Below are 18,993 nucleotides of genomic sequence, written 5' to 3' on the forward strand. Positions count from 1 at the left end.
CCCGCCCTCGGGGCCCGCCGCGGTTCGCCGGCAGGAGGCACCTGCGGCGGCGGCGAGCGCGTCCCCGGCGGCCGCTCCCGCGGAGGTGATGGCGCCGCCCCGTCCGCGCCGCCGCCCCCGGCCGAGGGAGCGGAGCGGCACCGGCGCCCGTCTCCTCCCGCGGGGCGGTGCTGCGGGGAGACCGCCCGGCCCCGGGGGCCGTGAGGGGCCGGTCCGTGCCGGTCCGTGCCGGTCCGTGCCGCGGGCTGCGCCCGGTGTCGCCCTCGGGTGCGTGGGACGCGCGTCGGGCGGGACACGAGAACGGCGGCTGCTCGGAGCCGCCGCGGGCTGCGCGGGCGCTTCGGTGATTGACTCCGAACTTCCTGGGGCGGCTGTTTTTGAGCGTTTGTTCGTTTGTTTGTTCCGGTAGCGAACGGTGCAGCTCGAGGTGGGATCACGAATCACTCTGCGTGTCGGGTCTCCGTTCGCTAAGGGGGCTGCAGGAAAGCTGGAGAGGGGCTTTTTACAAGGGTGTGTAGTGATAGGACACGGGGCGATGGCTTTAAACTGAAAGAGGGGAGATTTCCATTAGACCTAAGGAAGAAATTCTTCCCTCTGAGGGTGGTGAGGCACTGGGACAGGTTGCCCAGAGAAGTTGTGGCTGCCCCATCCCTGGAAGTGTTCAGGGCCAGGTTGGATGAGTCTTTGGGCAACCTGGTGTAGTGGAGGGTGTCCCTGCCCATGGCAGAGGGGTTGGAACTGGGTGATCTTTGAGGCCCCTTCCAGCCCAAACTGTTCTGTGAGTCTGTGATTCGCTGAGAAGCCTCTGGTGGTCTGTGGGAGTTGCAGTTCGGGGTTGGAGTCGGTGTCCTCAAAACCAGTCAACAGATAGGTCAGTCTTTTGAAATATGTTCAGCTCTATGTGGTACTATATACATTATCATGCTTATTCTCTATATGTCTCTATATTGCATCTGTAATGTACATACGTGTGTATGTGGCTCTATATAAGCGATGAAATGTTTACAACATGCCGCATCTGTTGGTGTGCACCTGGAGAACAGAGCTCATTTTCATAAAGAAAGAAGCTGTCTCTGCTGCCGTATCAATTACTTCTGCCTAAGCACTAATTATTGTTATTATTATTGTTCTCTATTCCACAGGGGAAAAAGATCCCAGATAAATGCCTTTCCCCAGGCGAAGGAGTAGGATTGAAGACCTCCTGGAGGGATGACATTCAGGCTGCAAAGTTGTTTTCTCCTCCGCTGAGTGTTGCAATTGAGATCACTGAATCCTTTCCTGGATGACGGAATGGTTTGTCTAGGAAAACAGCAAGAGAGACTGAACACAGAACGAACAGAGTCAACGTGGTGTGAGACAGATAAAAGTAACTGTCTGTACAAGGGTGGATAAGAAAACAGAAAATAGATTTGGTTTTGTTTTCACTTAGAACTTTAATAAAATGGAGTATCAGCCTGTGCCAAAGTCTCCATTTTGAAGGAGGTGCGTCGATCCCCACGCAGCGCATCTCTCCCCCTTCCCGTTGATGCTGACCTCCCTTCTGCCTCTTCACACCTTTTACTGGTGGTGCAAGAGCCTCTTCCCACAGATTGCTCGGAGTCTTCCCTTGGCAGCCTTTCCCCTGCTCTCTCCGTCTTTGAGCAAATCTCCGAAAAGCTGTTTTATCTCTTGCTAACAAGCTGGCGCCGGGCCAGCTCCTCACAATCCTTTTGCTGCTCTGATGTTCTTTCACGTGGCAGCGTGTACAGCAATTCGGTGTTCCTATGTGAACCGCACACCTTTTATTCCTGCCTTTTTACGCGGCACACGCCGCGGCCTCGCCCTCCGCTGACGCAGCCGCTGGTCTGTAGCACCCCATGGCGTTAGCGATGCTTTCCAGCTCATGGCATCGCCACGTTCTGCCTCGCCTGCTGCAGAGAGCTCATGACGAGCACGCATCCAAACATTAATTGCTGTGCCTTGCTTTCAACGCTGATTTCCGTACTAGAATCCATTGCAGGCATAAGGAAATCTCAGCAGTCCGTGATTTTTTGCGTTTCAAACGTTCAACTATACCCTAGGATTATAGTTCGTGCCTGTAAATGAGCAAGAGTAGGAGGGAAAATGATTCTGAAGAGCAGGCTCTTTTAGAAAACATTTTTTAATGGGAGAAGTTGCTCCTTTTGCCTGACTAGGTTCAAGCAGAGCAGGGCACGTCCTTGGGCTCACCCCGGCGCTGAGGACTGTGCGTCTCCAAGAGGGTGTTTCAGTGGGTGCTTGCGCTCCATCCCTGCCTCCACGGCCCTGAGGAAGGAAACATGCACCCAAGTTTCCTTTGAGACCCACGAGGGTGCCATCAGATCTCACCCATTTTATCCCCAGCCTGGCACCTCTCCTTCACAGGGATCTCCATGCGCCAGGCCCCCAGGAAGCCTCACTGCTCAGCAGCCAAGGGGGCAACCCTTGCACTGCTGAGGTCTCATCGCCTCTCGGGGGGCTTGCGTTGGGTCGGGGGCCCGAAGGAGGGATGTCACTCAGACTTCTCCCCACTGCAGGTCCTGGCATTCCTCATGGGGGCAGAGCAGAAGGGCATATCCCCAGGAGGTCATGGAAGAGGAGAGGGGATGTTGGCAAGCGCACCTCGTGCCATGCCAAGCGTGAACTGGTTGCTCTCGTTTAACCGCGCTGACTCAAGGAGCTCTTTCCCCAGGTAATTTTCCAGTGCTGCATCCAACCTCCCGTCCCACGTGCGCTCGCTTCAGCCTTTGTGGGCAGCCCGTGCCGTGTGGTTGTGCTCCTTTTCACAGCCCTCCTGTCAGTGGGTGTTGGGTCAGTCCTGTACTTTCTGTAATTAAGAAGAAAATGACATTTCTGGCTAATTGTCTGTACCATTTCCAGACCACAGCATGAGTGCAGCTTGTTTGCCAGCCTTTCCCTTTATCTGTTGCTGCCTTTTGGTTGCCCACCTTTCAGGCTGAGCGCCAAGTTCCCAGGGGAGCAGATCCCAGTGAGCTCCTCTTAGTTTACCCAGCACTGGTCATATTCTGATCAGATTGTGCAACAGAAATTAAGATGTTTGAATGAATTTTATTAGTATAGAATATAAAAGTCTGGAGCATGATAGATGTTATGCTTATCAGTCATCTGAAATTTCCAGCCTTAAAAAGCATGAGAAGTTTCGCCTCTTTTTCTGTGTCACCAAAACGCTATGAAGCAAGTATTTTTCGTGGGGCTATTTACAGAATTCTGTGGGCTGCTTTGTAGGAGACTTCAAGTCAACTGTCTTGATATTTTTAATTTACTGGCTGGGACAGAAACAATGTAGAGAAACCCATGATTAAATTAATTTACTACTACTTTTTTTAAACAAAAATATGGCAGTTGGCTAGTGCCACGTCATAAGCTGTAGAGAACTGGCCTCTGTTCTGAACTGTGTGACTGAGGAGCATTATCCTTCCCATGAAGAAGTTTCCCAAACTTTCAAACTATCAACGTTGTATAGGGAGCCTGGGACCTTTTCCCACCCCCTCAGGGCAGGAAGGTAAAGGTTATACGACTGGAATTATTCACACCGCACAAAACCAGGAAATAAAGTGGGAGATCAAGCAAAGCATCTCATCAGAGGAAAGAAGTTTCTAGTGGCACTACGAAACTGAAGGAGATGGTATCTCAGGTCATGCTCCTTCCCACACAAGATTCTCAGAGCCATAGGGAAGGTGAGGTGCCAAGTTGGAAGCAATGGAGGGAAAAAAGGGAATATGGGGGATAGTTTCAGTCGGAGAGGGCACTGCTGCTTTGCAGGGCGGTGAAGTTTAGGTGCTATTGACTGTGGATGGGATTTGTACCTCTAGGAAAAGTTATTTTTCCCTGAAATGAAGTCAGAGTTCCCAGAATAAATGGGATGACAAAGCCCATGATTTTCCACTTTCCTTGTTGATATTTTCAAGTGAAACAAAGAGCATGCATTGTGAAGGAAAATAGTTCCTCCTTTGTTCCACAGAGAAATGCCGTAACCTTGCATAGATAAACAATTGAGCAGAAGTCTGTGAAGGGGCAGGGAGAGGGGAGAAGATTTTTTGCAGATAAAAGGCATTTTCTCATAAACAAGCAAGGTTCAGCTGTAACTCAAGGGCCTCAGTAACTGGTTCGGACGATGTTTCTCAACAGCAACCCTGGAAATGCAGTTTTCCATGGATCTCCGAGTTTGTATTTATGAAATACTGCTTGTTCCCCATCCCAAACATCTTTTGTTTTGCAGAAGGTGCCTGCGGACTCGATGGGATTTTAGCAGAATAATGCAAACCTGGCACGAGGTACACGTGGTTAACACTGCCCTTCAACATGAGGAGGCAGGGAAATTCGGGGCCTGTTTCCAGCCATCCCACTTCTGTTCACCAGGAGCACTCAGTGTGCACAGGGAACATGGCCCTACAGCACCTATGGACTTTCAGCTTTGAAAGATGGCACTTCTGTGGAAAGGACTTATAGGTCCCATATATTGCCAGTATAACCAGTGAAGGTTTAATAAGGTGCTTGGTGGCAGTGCTGCTAGAAGAGCAGCAATGAAACTGTTTCATTTCTAATAATCCTCAGGAGGATGCGTTGCGAGAGATGAGTAGTAACGGATAGTTACCAGTAAGATACTTCCTCTGGCCTGTGTTGAAAAACGTGACGCAGTTCTGTTCGTAGAATCATAGAATCACAGACCGGTTTGGGTTGGAAGGGACCTCAAAGATCATCTAGTTCCAACCCCCCTGCCATGGGCAGGGACACCCTCCACTACACCAGGTTGCCCAAAGCCTCATCCAACCTGGCCCTGAACACTGCCAGGGATGGGGCAGCCACAACTTCTCTGGGCAACCTGTGCCAGTGCCTCACCACCCTCAATGTAAAGAATTTCTTTCTTATATCTAACCTAAATCTCCCCTCTTTCAGTTTAAATCTGTTGCCCCTTGTCCTATCACTACACACCCTTGTAAAAAGTCCCTCTCCAGCTTTCCTGTAGGCCCCCTTTAGGTACTGTAAAGCTGCTATAAGATCACCTCGGAGCCTTCTCTTCTCCAGGCTGAACAGCCCCAACTCTCTCAGCCTGTCTTCATAGCAGAGGTGCTCCAGCCCTCTGATCATCTTCGTGGCCCTCCTCTGGACTCGTTCCAGTAGCTCCATGTCCTTCTTGTGTTGGGGACTCCAGAGCTGAACACAGTATTCCAGGTGGGGTCTCACGAGAGCTGAGTAGAGGGGCATCCTCACCGCCTGGATTCGAAGCTCCAGGATTTTGCTCAGCCCTGAACGATGTGCAGCATCTTCTGAAGGCCCCGGTCCTGCTGCGGTGTTCACTCAGCAGTAGGGTGATCACTGAAGTGCAAGGGCCTGTGATGGTGTTTATTTCTCTCCACTTTCATTGCCTGCACTTAGGGGGACAACGCCAAGGAGGAAAGCAACTCCTGCTGGTCCCCCACCATCAGGCGGGTGCTACTCCAGTGCCACCACCCACGTAAGGAAGGGCATTTTCCTTCCTCTCCCCGGGACTAAGAGGTTCCAGGGACACATCTGTGCCTCGCCAGTCCTTTGTATTCTCTACCCCAGCTCTTTACCGCAGAAAATTCACAGCTCATCCTAAATTCGCTGTGGATTTGGCAGGTGCAAATATTCCATAGAGTTTAAAGTCCCTGCGGGAGCATGCAGCGCCACTGTAATATACCTTTATTCCTGAGCCATTAAGGAATAATTTGCATAACAACTGGTGCCTTAGCAGATAAAGAAGCCACCAAATCCAGTTCTCTTCTCTTGAAGCAGTTTTTATGCATCAGAAGCTTTTGAAAAGAGCAGGGTTTCTCCTGAATTGGCATTAGGAACGGTGTGGTTTTTGAAGTAACAAGGTGTTTAAAAATAACGGCGAGCTTTTACACGATGCTGTCCTGGCACAGAGCTCTGCCCCGTGCTGGGGCAGTGCTCATGGGCAAAGGACTCCAGCTGCAGAAGGTCTGGGCACAGCTCCATGCGGAGAGCCACACGACAGCAGCGTTGTCCCTTGGTCTGTTGCAATGTCTCAGAATTTCTTTTACATCGTGAATCTTTGCTCTTTGCATCTGACCTGCGCTGCACAGAAACCAGTAGCTGTGTGGGAATCAGCTTTTGTGAGCCTGGTGTTGCATCCTGTGCTTTATTGGCAGGGAAAAGAGCCCGTCATGGATCTGAGTCAATCACTCCTCCCAAAGTACCTGGCATAATGGCATTTACGTTGTGTTAAGTAAGAGTTTTTACATTGTCTCAAATCAGGACTCCAAAGCTTGCCTGTAAAGTTAAAAAAATAAAAAAAAAAAAAAGAAAAAAAAAGTAACTTTTTAACCTTTTTCTCTGTTTATTTTTGCTTCTTTGTGATACAGAAAGGCAGCCTGGAAAGTCAACTCTGCTTCTGTAGAAACTATTTTACTTGCATCTGTACACCAGAAACGCCAGATTTTAGCTTCCCTAATTTTGCTGAAGGACCCGGGGAGAACTTTTGGGAATGGGCCAAAGAAACAAGACGGCAAAGTGAGTATCTGCTCTGCATTAACATCTTACTTGCAAGGGACAAATGAAAGGTTCAACAAGCTTACGCCGCCGCTGCGCGTGGAGGGAGACTCGACTCCACGTGCCAAAGACCAGCAGCCAGCTTTGGGATCCCTGGCAGCTCTGGAGCAAGGTAGCATTAATAGAGAGCCATGGTTATGTCAGGAAGAAGCTCTTTCAGGGTTTTTTTTTGTCATTTTTGGTGACCCAAGAGAAGAAATTAACAGGTTATGCTCTTCAATGGCCTTTTTAGAGAAACACAACATTTTTGCAACCTGTCTTTAGCCAGAACTAGTATATGGTTTAGCAGAATTAATTTGGTCGTAGGCAGGCCACTCAGGAAGGACGGACAAACAGCTCTTCTGACCTGCACTGGATTTATCATACTCCAAAAAGCTGATCACTTGGATAACACCTCCTCAGAAAATGCCTTGAAATTGCTTCGAGGGAGAATACAACTGTTTTCCTAACCCCTGATACCTCTAAGCGCTTGCATTGGATAATCCTTGCCCCCCTCCCATCAGTGATCTACATCTGATTTTCATATCCTGTTTTCCTTCAGTCCCCTTCTGGCATGACTAGTGCTTCCCAGAGCTCCTGCAGTGCAATGCAGGTGGATCCCAAGGAGTCTTGGGCAGAATCAAAGATGTGGAGATGTAACACATGACCTCGCACACCTGTGTAACACAGCAGCTCAGTGCCCACTAGCACAGTGTGGGCTCCTTCACTTCTGTTGCTGTGGGAGCGAGGGACCTTTGTTAAGATCCCAAGTAGCCCGTAAGGGAGAAGACAGAATTTAATAAGAAGTGCAGCCTGTACAGTATTGTAATGAAGTGTAATTTCTGTTTTAATTTGGTCGCTGAGATTTGATTGTCTTTGAGTACTTCAGTTCTGCTTTAAAGCTCTCCAGGGATGGTGCTTTTTGTGGGTGATGAATAAAAGGAACTGGGACATTGGAGATCTTTCCTTTTCCTTATCTTGCCAAAAAGTTGAAATTTGGCAAGCCTTTTGAAAAATAACTGGAAACATGGCCTAAGCACAGTTGCTGACTGCTTCCTAGTAATTCAGGTGGGGCTTGGAGCTTCAGCTGTATCATAATTAAGTAACGACTGTATTTGTGGCTCTTCTTTGGGAGGGGCTGGAGGTGATCTAGGAGCATCTGAGTAGGCAAGGAAGAGGCTCCTGGACAGAGTCACTCCAGGTAAGCTCTCCCTCATTTATTCCCTAGGAGGTGGTTACATTGTGCAGTGAGATTAGTGTCACACATCTGGCATAATTTAGGGGAGTTCAGGATGTGAACTTGTTCTGGAAGGACAATCTTTAACAACAACAAAAATGGGACAGCAGGTTCTGGCCCTACCTGAGGAGGGGAGCAGAGCATCAAGCCTCAGCCCCTACTCAAGGTTAACCTGATTCCTTAACACTCCTTGCAGCTGTTGTGTGCATGTAGAGGGCTTGTCCTTCTTGGGGCATTCAAAATGATCCTCAGCAGTCCTTTCCTCACATAGTGTTGCAGGGAGAAGTATTTGATCTCTTTGCTCAAACTCAGCTCTTCAACTAGAAGTATGTGTTGCTTCAAGAGAGGACGAGGAGAAAAGATGGGGACACGGTGGCTGATAGAATGAGTGGAGAAAGCCTAAGACAAACCCAGAGCAGCAGACAGATTAGGGGTGCAGAGCTGGTCTACTGACCCAGCTGTGTGCCCGAGAGAACATGCGGCTCTGCTGAGCTGTTCCTTGGTAGGCACGCTGCAGCAGAGGGCACCAGAAAGCAAGAAAAACTTTGCTCTGTGCTAACAGCTTGTAAAATACTGACGTCTTCGTGGGTTATGAAGAATGCGAGTGCTGGTGGGGTTACAAAGAATGAGAGTGCTGGTGATGAGACTGGGTTTGTGCTTTATGTTGGAAGGAGCGATGAAGAAAGACTCGACAGTCCTCCCTCGCGTCTTTCATCTCACCACGAACACAGGCAGCAGTGGTGGCCTCGAGCTCTCGGCATCCCCGCTCAAACCCACGCTGCGCCTGCGACTTTGGTGCGACAGAGGCACAGCTGCCCGGTGGCATCTCCTCGCCTTCCAGAACGCCGAATGCTCGGGAGTTTCGGCAGGCGGGGAAGGAATCGGGTCCCACACACCTGCGCGCACCCTCCGAGCCCCGCGGGGGCTGCTCCGGGCGCTTAAACAGCCACATCACGCATCTCGCTTTCCTGCGCGGAGGGCGATGCCGGGCCGCTGCCTCGCCGCCCCTTCCAGCTGCGGAACGCCATCCGTGTGCCACGCTCTCGCCCGCTACCCGCAGCGGACCCCCCGTCCGGGGAGGCGCGGGGACCACCGGGCGCTCCGCTCCGCTCGGGCAGCCCCAGACGGGCGGGCGGGGGCCGGGCTCCGCGGGGCCGCTCCCGCCCCTTCCCGCCCCCGGCCGGTGCCGGTGCCCGGCCCCCGGTCTCCCCGGTCGGGCGGCGCCTGTGGCGGGCGGCGCGGCGGAGGGGAGTTTCCAGGAAGTGGCCATATTGGATCCATTCAGCCGCATCCACCCGCGGCGGGGAGAGCCGCGCTCCCGCCGCCGGAGCCGCGCCAGCCCCGGCCATGGCCGCCACCGACCTGGAGCGCTTCTCGGTGAGCAGCGCGGCGGGGCCCGGCCCCGCTCTCCCGCGCGCGTCTCCTCGGGCAGATAACTTGGTTTTTCGCCGTCGAGGGGAAGAAGAAACGATCGTCCAGCCAGTGGCGGGGCCGGGGCAGCCGCGGGGATGCGCCGGCCCCGTGTGCGCGGCCGCTGCCCCGCCGGCCCCACGCGTGTCCGCGGCGGCGGAGGCGGGAGGAGGCCGGCGGCTGCGGGGGCGGGCGCGGCTGCCCGGGGGGGTGTTGGGAACGGAGCCGGTGTCGTCGGCGCGGGCAGAGTCCTTGCGGGAAGGTCCTGCGCTGCGCCGTGGGCGGAGGGCACGGCGGGCTGGGAGGCTCCGGGGCCTCGGTGCTCGGTCTGAGGCTGAAACCGGTAAGAAAAACCTTTCGGGACCCCTCCTCGGGCGTCCAGGATGCTCACAAAGGGTATCCGATATCCGTGTGTCTGCTGGCATGAAGTACCCCGCAACGAGGGGCGGAAAGAAATGGGGTCAGACCTTCCTAAAAAAGAATTGTTTACATACCGCTGGTATCCAAACACTCTGAAACAGTGAGTAACTTAACGGGGTGTGTGTGATGGTGCGAGAGACACGCTGACTGCGTACGGGTAAAGCAGACCCTTGGGGCTAACTGGTCTCTGAGCCAGTGTATGAAGAATGCTGTGCAGCAAATATGGAGTGTGACCCGTGCACCGCCGCCTCTCTGCAGCTCACATGTTGTATAACTGCTATCGGAAGTCAATCTGGCTAAAATCTGTGTCGGCTTAAAACTATTCTTTGTCTAAGGCTTGAATTTTTTGTTGGTGTTGGAGAGCTGTTCTCATTAAATGGCTGGGTGATGCATCTTGCAGCCTTTCGGAGCTAAAAACGTTTTTACCACATTGAATAGCATAGCTCTCAAAAGTCAAAAATGTCTGGTGTGATATAGCTAAATAAATGGGAACAGCAGTGGTGGTTGTCTGAATTATAGACATGCCGTTTCAGCACAAACAAGTCCCTGCTACTGTTTTCTCTGTAAACTACTTTTTGCCAAGAATCTCAAGCACTGCTTCGTTTCTTTGAATCCTGGCCCAAAAGTTTCCAGCTCAAGAATGAGTTTGCAAGACTGTAACTTACTTAAAACTCGCATAAAGGAAAGGCGATTTTGGGCTCATATTTAAGGTGGCAAATCCTTCTAGACCGTGAGGAGGGGGGATTAAGGTAAAAGTCTCAAAGGCAGAGAATGGAAATGCCATAACTCTTTCTGCATTTGTATCAGTACTTTCAGTGTTAATTTGGTATGGGTTTTCGTAGGCCTTACAAGAACGTAAAATATTGCCTAGTCTGGGAGAAAACGGGATTTAATCTTGCATTCTTTGGGGCGGGTACCTGAATGCTCAGTGTACTTGCACCAATACTCTGTCACTTTTCTTTATAAGGAGAAAGAAAAAAGTTCCTGAAGGTGCTTGGCTCTCATTTGGGCACCAAAGTGGAATGGCTGGGCTCCAACATGACTTCAGTGCCCCACTCCATTAGGAGAAAATCTGCTTGCTTGGTGCAGGGAGCTAGGGTGAGTTTACAGGGGTCTGCAGGCTCAGTAGCTGTGGTGGTCTGCTCATCTTTGCCTTTGGACCAGTTTGTCTCTTGTCTGGAACCACGGATCTGGCAGAAGCAGGTGGGAGAGCAGCATCTTGTTTCCATTTGATGTGGAGCAGAGGGATGTTCCAGCTGCTGTTTCCTTCATCCTCAGCGCATGTGTCTCAGCTCTGATGCTGTTCCTCCAGTAGCATCATGGAAACCTCATGACTTAAGGTTCCGAGTGGCTCTCTCTGTGGGGTTTACAACTTTTTTGGTGTCACCTTATATCGCTGCGCCTCAGTTTCCCGAGCATAAAGTTGGGGTGGGAATAGCTCATTACTGCCAAGAAGAGGTGATGATAAGTTCATTTGTTGTTACCAGCTGTTTGTATCTGCAGTGGGAAGTAATGTTGAAAAAGCCTCTGAAGGAGGTTTTTGATATTCACTGTGTCGTGCTGTTCACATCGGTGAAGCTATTTTTAAGTGTCCAGCTGACACTGACATCCTGGAATGTAGTGACCCTTAGGTTTGGATAATGTGTTTTCAAAACTCCCCAGATGCATGCTTCCCTTGTGCAGTCCTCCAGAAGGCCTCTGTCTCCAGCACAATAAAGTTCCCTTGAAGTGCTGCTGTTGGAAATGACCAACAAAAGCAAATGAAAGGAAGCTTGCCCATAGAAAACTGCCTCTAAGGCAGCAGAATCACACCAGCGGTGCTCAAGACCGCCTTTGTTTTCGTGAATGTAGCACTTGTGAGAGATTGGCTTCAGCCCCTGGAGACTGAAGTTTTCTGCTGATCTGCCCTGAGAATGTGGCTCACCTCTGCCGTGTTCAGGGCTTGGTCTGCAGGCATCTTCAGGGCTTGGTCTGCAGGCATCTTCAGGGCTTGGTCTGCAGGCATCTTCAGGGCTTGGTCTGCAGGCATCTTCAGGGCTTGGTCTGCAGGCATCTTCAGGGCTTGGTCTGCAGGCATCTTCAGGGCTTGGTCTGCAGGCATCTTCAGGGCTTGGTCTGCAGGCATCTTCAGGGCTTGGTCTGCAGGCATCTTCAGGGCTTGGTCTGCAGGCATCTTCAGGGCTTGGTCTGCAGGCATCTTCAGGGCTTGGTCTGCAGGCATCGCTTCTAGATGCCCGAGGCCAGTTGTCTTCATTACGCTTACCACCAGAGTGGAAAGCAAGCTGATACAGTTTGGTTCAATTATGAAGTACTTTAATTTGTCATCAAAGCTCAGAGCTTCTCCATTGCCTGTTGTGGCCGGTGCTGAGCTAGCACGTGTGATGACTGTGCTGAAGCAGACACTGGCAGCGTTGGCGAGGATGTTGGTGTGTTGAGCGGGAAACAGCCCAACCACCACATGCAAGCGGAAGCCAGAAAGCGCGTGAAATGCAGAAGCTCTGGAGAAAGCTAGAAAAGCTGGAAGGAGAAGAAGTGAGGGAGAAGTGACTGGAGATGCGTAGGAGGATAATTGGGATGAGATGTGAGACTGAGACTGTAAGATGCATGTAACACATGTGAGGAGGAGCAGGTGTCCTCAGCCTTATGGTTGGGCTGAGATAAGAATTTAACATTACGCTGTAAGTTTTGAAAATGTCATGGCTGATCGTTTTGTGCCCGTACTGCGACGTTGTGCACAGACAAGGGGCTTGTGAATGGTGACACCCAGTGAAGAGAGCACTGGGCACACGCACGTGGCTGCGTGGGAGCTGTGGTTGTGGGGCAGCTGTCTACATGTGGTCCGGAGGAGATGTCCCCTCGCGGGAATGATTGATAGCTCAGCTTTCACTGGTAGCTTTGCTATAAATTAATGCTCCTTAGAAGCTCTTGCCTGAAAAAACACCACTTTATGCAGAGGAAAGCTGAAATCTTCCTCACTGGGATTTTTTGGTGTTGCTGGTGAGTTGGGGGGGGTCTGACCAGTTTGGCATCTTTGTGTGAGCGTTACCTGTTGACACAGCACTGCCTTCTTGTGGTCTGCTCCCGACGCACTGGGAGGAGAGGGACCTTTGAACCGTGCCTGTTCCTGCCGTAGCTGCCTGGGCTGTGATGAACTTCACGCATTTCTGCTGCTGTTTTCTGTAAGCTCGTGTTTTCTCTTATGGACTACCCGGCCTAAACCCGCTCCTCTGCGTGAGGAGCACCTTAGTCCGAAAAATGAGCGTGAGGAGTGGGCTGAGAACAGCCCTGTGTACCGTGTCTAGGGCAGAGCTGTTGCCAGAAGACCTGTTGCCAAAGGTCCTAATCGTAGGCTTACATTTTCTTTTAATCAAACTCTCAAGGAGAACGTTTCCATGGCTCAATTTCAGTGGAAACTGGGGTTTGTTTTGATTCGGACATTTCCCCTGCCCTGTTTTTTGCCCAGCCAGCAGCACCACTTGGGGGTTCCAGGGTTAAATTTCCCTGTTTTTGTGGTTTAATTATTTTACCTTTCGCCTGGAAAAAAACTCAAGTGGTCCCCCATGCAGCGTGGAACAGAAGTGACAGATTTTTCTCCAAGCTGGTAACGTGCACCAGGAAGCGGGCCCAGCGGGAGCAGCCCTTTCGCTCCCGGCCCTGGCCAGCCCTTCTGCCTGAAGCGTATGCTTTTTTGGGAAGGAGGGATGGGGAATATGGTCTTCTGCTGGAGGAGACAAGTGGGTGGTTGCTTCTCCAAGCCCCACGATCCCTCCTGGGGAGGATCTCCTGTGCTCATACAGGAAGCCAGCTCTGACTGTTTCGACCACAGGACCACTTAACTCAACCACAGTCCATTGCAGTTAAACACTTATTTTGAATATATGTGCTGGGAACAAATGTTGCCCAGAAAAGATATTTTTTTTTTGTATTTTTTTTTTTTTTCTCCTTCCTGTGGTGCTGTTGCTGTTGGTGAATCCGGAGCGTCTCTTCCTCTTGCAGCAGAGATGCAACATGTTGTTCTGCGTGGGAGCTCCAGAGCTGCTCTTAACCGCTCGTAATCGCAGCGAGCGCCGAGGTGGTGGGTGGAAGGACGTGAGCTGGCGAGTGCCGAAGCCGTGTGTGCCCTCTGCATCGGCAAAACAAACGGAAGCCTGAAGAATAACTCTCTTTCAGGAGGCTGGAGTGGTGTCAGGGCTCGTCGTCAGTGCCGTGGTAGCAGCTGTCAGCCCGTCCCAGCGTTGCTGGAATGCCAAAAGCTCCCTAAATGTTATTTTCTGTAGCAGAACACCAGTGCTGTCCCCAGCTGCGGGGAGAGACGCAGCCCTGTCTCCGAGTGCCCCCGCTGTCCCCAGGCCTGTCGTCTCGAGGCAGCGCCGTGCCAACGGGATGCTCGGGGGACCAGGCTGCTTTTCTGTCTGCAGGACCAACGGTCGTGCTCGTCTCCTTTCCTTCCCGTGCTCCTTTGGCTCCGAGGTTGGGAGGGGAAGAAATGGCATGGTGCTGAATTGGCTTTTCCTGGGTTGTGCAATTAAGAGGAGGAATTTGGGAGGCCGTGGGACTGAGGGTGACGACGTGCAGGGCGTGGGCACCCTGTTTCCACCCCGCCTGTGCTGGGTAGGGGCACATTTATGTGATTAACTTTGATTATTCAGAACGTGTCCTGGGCGCATTTCAGGCTGTGGATGGGAGAAGCTGCCCTGCTTGTTTCAGATTAGTCGCAACCCTTAGAAATAATGTTGTCCTGTCCCATGTTTGTGTTTTGATAGAATCACAGAATGGTTAGGGTTGGAAGGGACCTCAAAGATCATCCAGTTCCAACCCCCCTGCCATGGACAGGGACACCTGCCACTACACCAGGTTGCCCAAAGCCCCATCCAACCTGGCCTTGAACACTGCCAGGGATGGGACAGCCACAACTTCTCTGAGCAACCTGTTCCAGTGCCTTGCCACCCTCATCGTAAAAAATTTCTTCCTTAGATCCAATCAAAATCTCCCCTCTTTCAGTTTAAAGCCATTGCCCCGTGTCCTGTCGCTATATACCCTGGTAAACCTGTGCATTCACGTGCAGCCCGCGTGTTTCTCCCCTTCCCCGTTTCCATATAGCTGCAGCGAGCTCGGAGTTTGTACCTGAAGCTTTGCGTTTCTATTCATGTATCATAGAAGTGCCAGATGGGTGGGAGAGCCCATCTCTGCTCCCAGAGCAGCTCAAGTGAGGGAGGGGGGAAAAAAAGAAATCCTGAAGATGCTGCTTCTCCTCAGTCCCAGCCACGTGCTTTCCTTCCAGAGCCCCTTCTCTGGCATAGACAGCCCTGCTGCCTCTGACTTGTGACATTTGGATGCAAAAGATGGAGCCAGACAGGGAATTGGCACCCTCCAGATTGGGGTGACAGTGGAGGTCTTCAGGGGGTGGGGGGAGAACGGTGTTGGTGAGAACTGCAGGCTTCTCAGATACATCGCTGGTCTTGGCTGATGAGCTGACCGTGGCCCGTGGGGTCGGGGTTTTGGGGGCACCACTCTGTTTAGATGTTCGGATTCCTTTGTGAAGCCAAAAAGCGTCCGTCTCCCACACACATGACATTCCAGAGATGTCAGACAGCTAGAGAGAGGTTCCCATGGCGCGCTCTGCCCCGGGGCTCTTGCCCTCTCTGGCTCGCACAGCCTCCAAACCAGACTGTGGCGGGGAGCTGCGGAGCGGGAGCACCTGGGATGGGTTTCCATGGAGGGACTCGCGGCCGCATGAGGTGCTGCGACGAGTCTGTGCCACCGCTGCGTTACGTCTGCAAGAAAACATGCGGGGAATGTCTCCGGAGTCCTCCCCAGGCGAGTGTTTCGGCTGGTTCTGGCTGCAGCAGAGAGGCAGGACATGTCCCTCGGCTGAGTTCAGCCTGCCTGCAAAGGGCTGTGCAGCCATGCCTTCAGCTGTGTGCTGGCATCACGCGTGGTCCCGGAGCTCGTGTTGCTCATGCTGGAACATGGAACCTTCCCGCAGCAGCAGCCCCAGTTGCTCAGGTCGGTTGCTGGGAGAGGAGACTGGCCGTGCCGTGTTAAACCATGTGCGTATTCCCGCAGGTGCCCGGTGTGCGTGGGGCAGCTCGGGTCACAGCGACATCGCTGGGTCTCTCGCCCAGACCCTGCTTCCAGCAGGCTGCTCCGGGCCTGGGATCCTAATCCGAGTTGATCCTGGCTTTCAGCTCTGCTACAGTGAAAAGGTTGCCTGGAAAGGGGCTGCTGGAGTTGGCCTCCCGGGAACGCTCCTTCCGTGTCTTCTGCAGCAGAGGTGTTTCCAGCTCGTGTTGCAAATATCAGTTTATTCTGTAGTTTCACACCGAACGGACAGCTCTGTCAGCTGATCTTTTGGCTATATACTTTTTTTCAGATAAAGATTTTTTTTCTTTTTTTCTTGCCTTGGGTCTTCAGCTTAAAGGTATTCTGTGCTAATACACTTGGAGGCTTTCTGGAGGCATGTGTTAATAGGATATAGAGCAGTGAGCTTATTAGCGTGGTGACTCTCGTTTAGCCCTCGGAGCTGAGTGGCTCTGGGAGGTAAAACTTCTCCTTCTGGTGTCTTCCAGGCAGAGTCACAAGGAGACTTGTCCAGTAGCTGGAAGAGCCGTTTGTGGAGATACTGTGAAACGGTTTCATAAGGCAAACTGGGGAAAAAGCATACAGTGGTGACCAAGACTCTTGGGTTCCTATTATATCTCTGTTTTCTTTTGTCTAAAAATACACTGAATAATAGTAGTTATTGTAATTGGGCAATAAGTTCTGGAAACGTATGTGGGAATTAGCTGTGTTTATTTTAAGTGGTAACTAAAACAAATAATCTTGGTGGCTGATATCCAGCATGGCTTGTTCGGTATGATGGGGACCCAGATCCTTTCTTCCTCTTTGACATTTCTTTCAAACTATGCCAAGCCTTTTCCATGCCACTCCTTAGGGGTGGGCACTCAACTTCTCTCTCGGCTTTGTCCTACAGCCATTTGTATTTGCCAAGTGCCTCTTCTTGCTCGTGTTGGGATGGTGGGGAAGGGAAGAGGTCCTGCTGGTCAGGTCAGTTGAGTGCAAGCTGGGAGTGCGTCTGCTGCCTTGGGTGAACTTGGGAAAGTCTCTTACTAGATAAGGTGATAAGATTAGTCTCTTGTCAGGGTTAATTGCGAAGTTCCATTACATTAAAAGCCTCAGCACGTCCTGAACAGATAATTTTGAAAAGAAGTGAACTGAGGCTGTCTGGTGTGTTCGTGTTTGTCTGTATTTGGGTTTCTTTTTAAACAGACTACAGGAAAAGTTATGTTTGTGTTTTGGTCTTTGCTTTCTGGGTTTTGAATAGCTCATGGGGGATGGAGTTCTCAGGCTGACGAAAAGCTGAACTTTCTCATCCTTCAAGGTCATTTTGGAGGAAATGTCTCTCATTTTTGGTTCCACAGTTTTCTCTGTTTTAACCAACTTTCCTCATTCTCAAACGCAACATTCATGTTTGCAAAACATTGGGTGCATAATTCCCGGCAATTCCTGTTTTGCTGCTTTGTAAACTCATCCAGGACTTGTGATATGGACAAAATGCATATTTAATCCTTTATTAATTAAGAAAGACCTCACAATTAATTAATTAGGCTTCGTAAATGTTGTAGGGAAATGCTAAATAACAGCTTAGGAAGAGGAAGCATGTGGGAATCTTGCTTTTAACGTAACAAGTCAGAGAAGAATTTAAGCCAGAAACAGTCAGCTTGTTTGCAGAAAATTCAAACAGGTTGTGAATGCATCGTCTTGGATGTATGTTGTGTAAGAAAAGATGAGAAGCTTTATTCTCCCTTCAGACTTAGCTCTGAAAGTCAGCAAAACCTGATGTTTTAAGCCTGTGCCAATTCATTTGATTGTGTAGGTTTTTTATTTTGTGTTTTGTGGTTAGTTGTTTTTTGGTTGTGTGTTTGTTTTTTTTTTTTAAAAAAAAAAAAAAGGAAGGGCTGCTGGGACTGAAGCAGAGCTGCGTGCAGTCCAGCTGTTTGCTTGCAAATGCTGGAGTGAACAGGGTAGTGCAGAAGGGGAATCTGTGGGTGTGCAGATCCCTGCTCCTGGCTGGCTGCTGGGAGTGCTCGGCGTCCGGAGTGTTGCTGGGATGTCAGGACAAGGTGTGCCGCAGGAGTCAGAACGCCACCTTGGCACCAGTGGCTTGGATACAGGAAAGCAGTTCAGGAGTTTGCCTAAGGAGTTCCTCCTGTGAAAGGAGCTTTGCTGTTTTGCTTTCTTGCTTGAGTCCCTCTCCACTGCTTACAGGTGGCTGCAGTGTGTGTTCAGCACGCTGCATTTTTACAGGTGTGCAGCAAAGTGTTTTCTTCCCCAAAACTAGCCTGGGGCGTACGGGACACATCGATACTGGACTAGAGATTTTTTAAATTTTTGTTTTCCCAAGATGCTGAGTGTTGCTCTTTGCAATGCCCTCACTGGTCTCAGGGTTTATGAATACCTCTTAAAAATGGACCCAAAAGCTTTCAAGAAAAGCATCACTTCAGGTGCCATAACCTTTAGTTAGCCCTAAAGGAGAGAACCTCAGCTTTTGAGTCGTCTTGCCTCTGTCATGTAGAGTGGCTTTCATTTTTATTTGGCATATCTTGGTGGTGACTCCATATCTGGTTTCCTCAGTGATGTTTTTGCCTGCCTGGAGTGCAGCTGGGAGCTGGAGGGATATGAATAAAGGCTTGAGTGTCTGGGAAAATTCTTGGCATTCTTAGCAGAGCGGTTTAAAGAGGGGCTGGGAATTGTGAGGTTTTTTTTAGTGTGAGGTTTTTGTTGGGGGAGACTGCAGTGTGGGCTGGGAGCTTGTCATGAGCATGAAGGAACTGGAGATGACTGGCTGAACTGGTGGTGTGTACGTGGAGGGATGGTTCAGAGGCGACTGTGCTCCGGTGCAGTGCCTTGGAAAAGAGAAGGAAGCGAAGGTGGCTGGGGCTTTGCCTTGCCACCGCTGGAGGGAAGAGCAGTGTTACAGTTCCTGGGTCTTCAGGGCTGCCACCGTGGGAAAATCACTGTTGCCCCCCCCTCTGCTCAGGCCCAGCAAAGGCAGAGTCACTTGCACCATCTCAAAGGTGTCCCGTTTGGCCACCCAGCACCACCAGTGCCGACTGGAGCGCGGGGCAGCAGAGAAGCTGAAGCACAGCAGGTTGCTGTTGTAAGCCAAGTGGTAAATCAGCAGAAACCCCGCATCTAAAATTATCTCTGTGGGTTTGTGTGGTTTTTTTTTCCTTCCTTTCTTCTTCTCCCAGCCTGTTATTATGTGCTCCACAATAGGGATCTGGAATTTTAAGCACATGCTGAAGACTTAACTGAAAACCTTCGGAGTTGAGTGTGTGCTTGCACTTTGCAAATCTGCTTGAGATTAGGTGGCATTTCAGTGTGTCACCTTG

This window comes from Tauraco erythrolophus, chromosome 16 (genome assembly GCF_009769465.1).
Source record: "Tauraco erythrolophus isolate bTauEry1 chromosome 16, bTauEry1.pri, whole genome shotgun sequence".
In the NCBI taxonomy this organism is placed as follows: Eukaryota; Metazoa; Chordata; class Aves; order Musophagiformes; family Musophagidae; genus Tauraco; species Tauraco erythrolophus.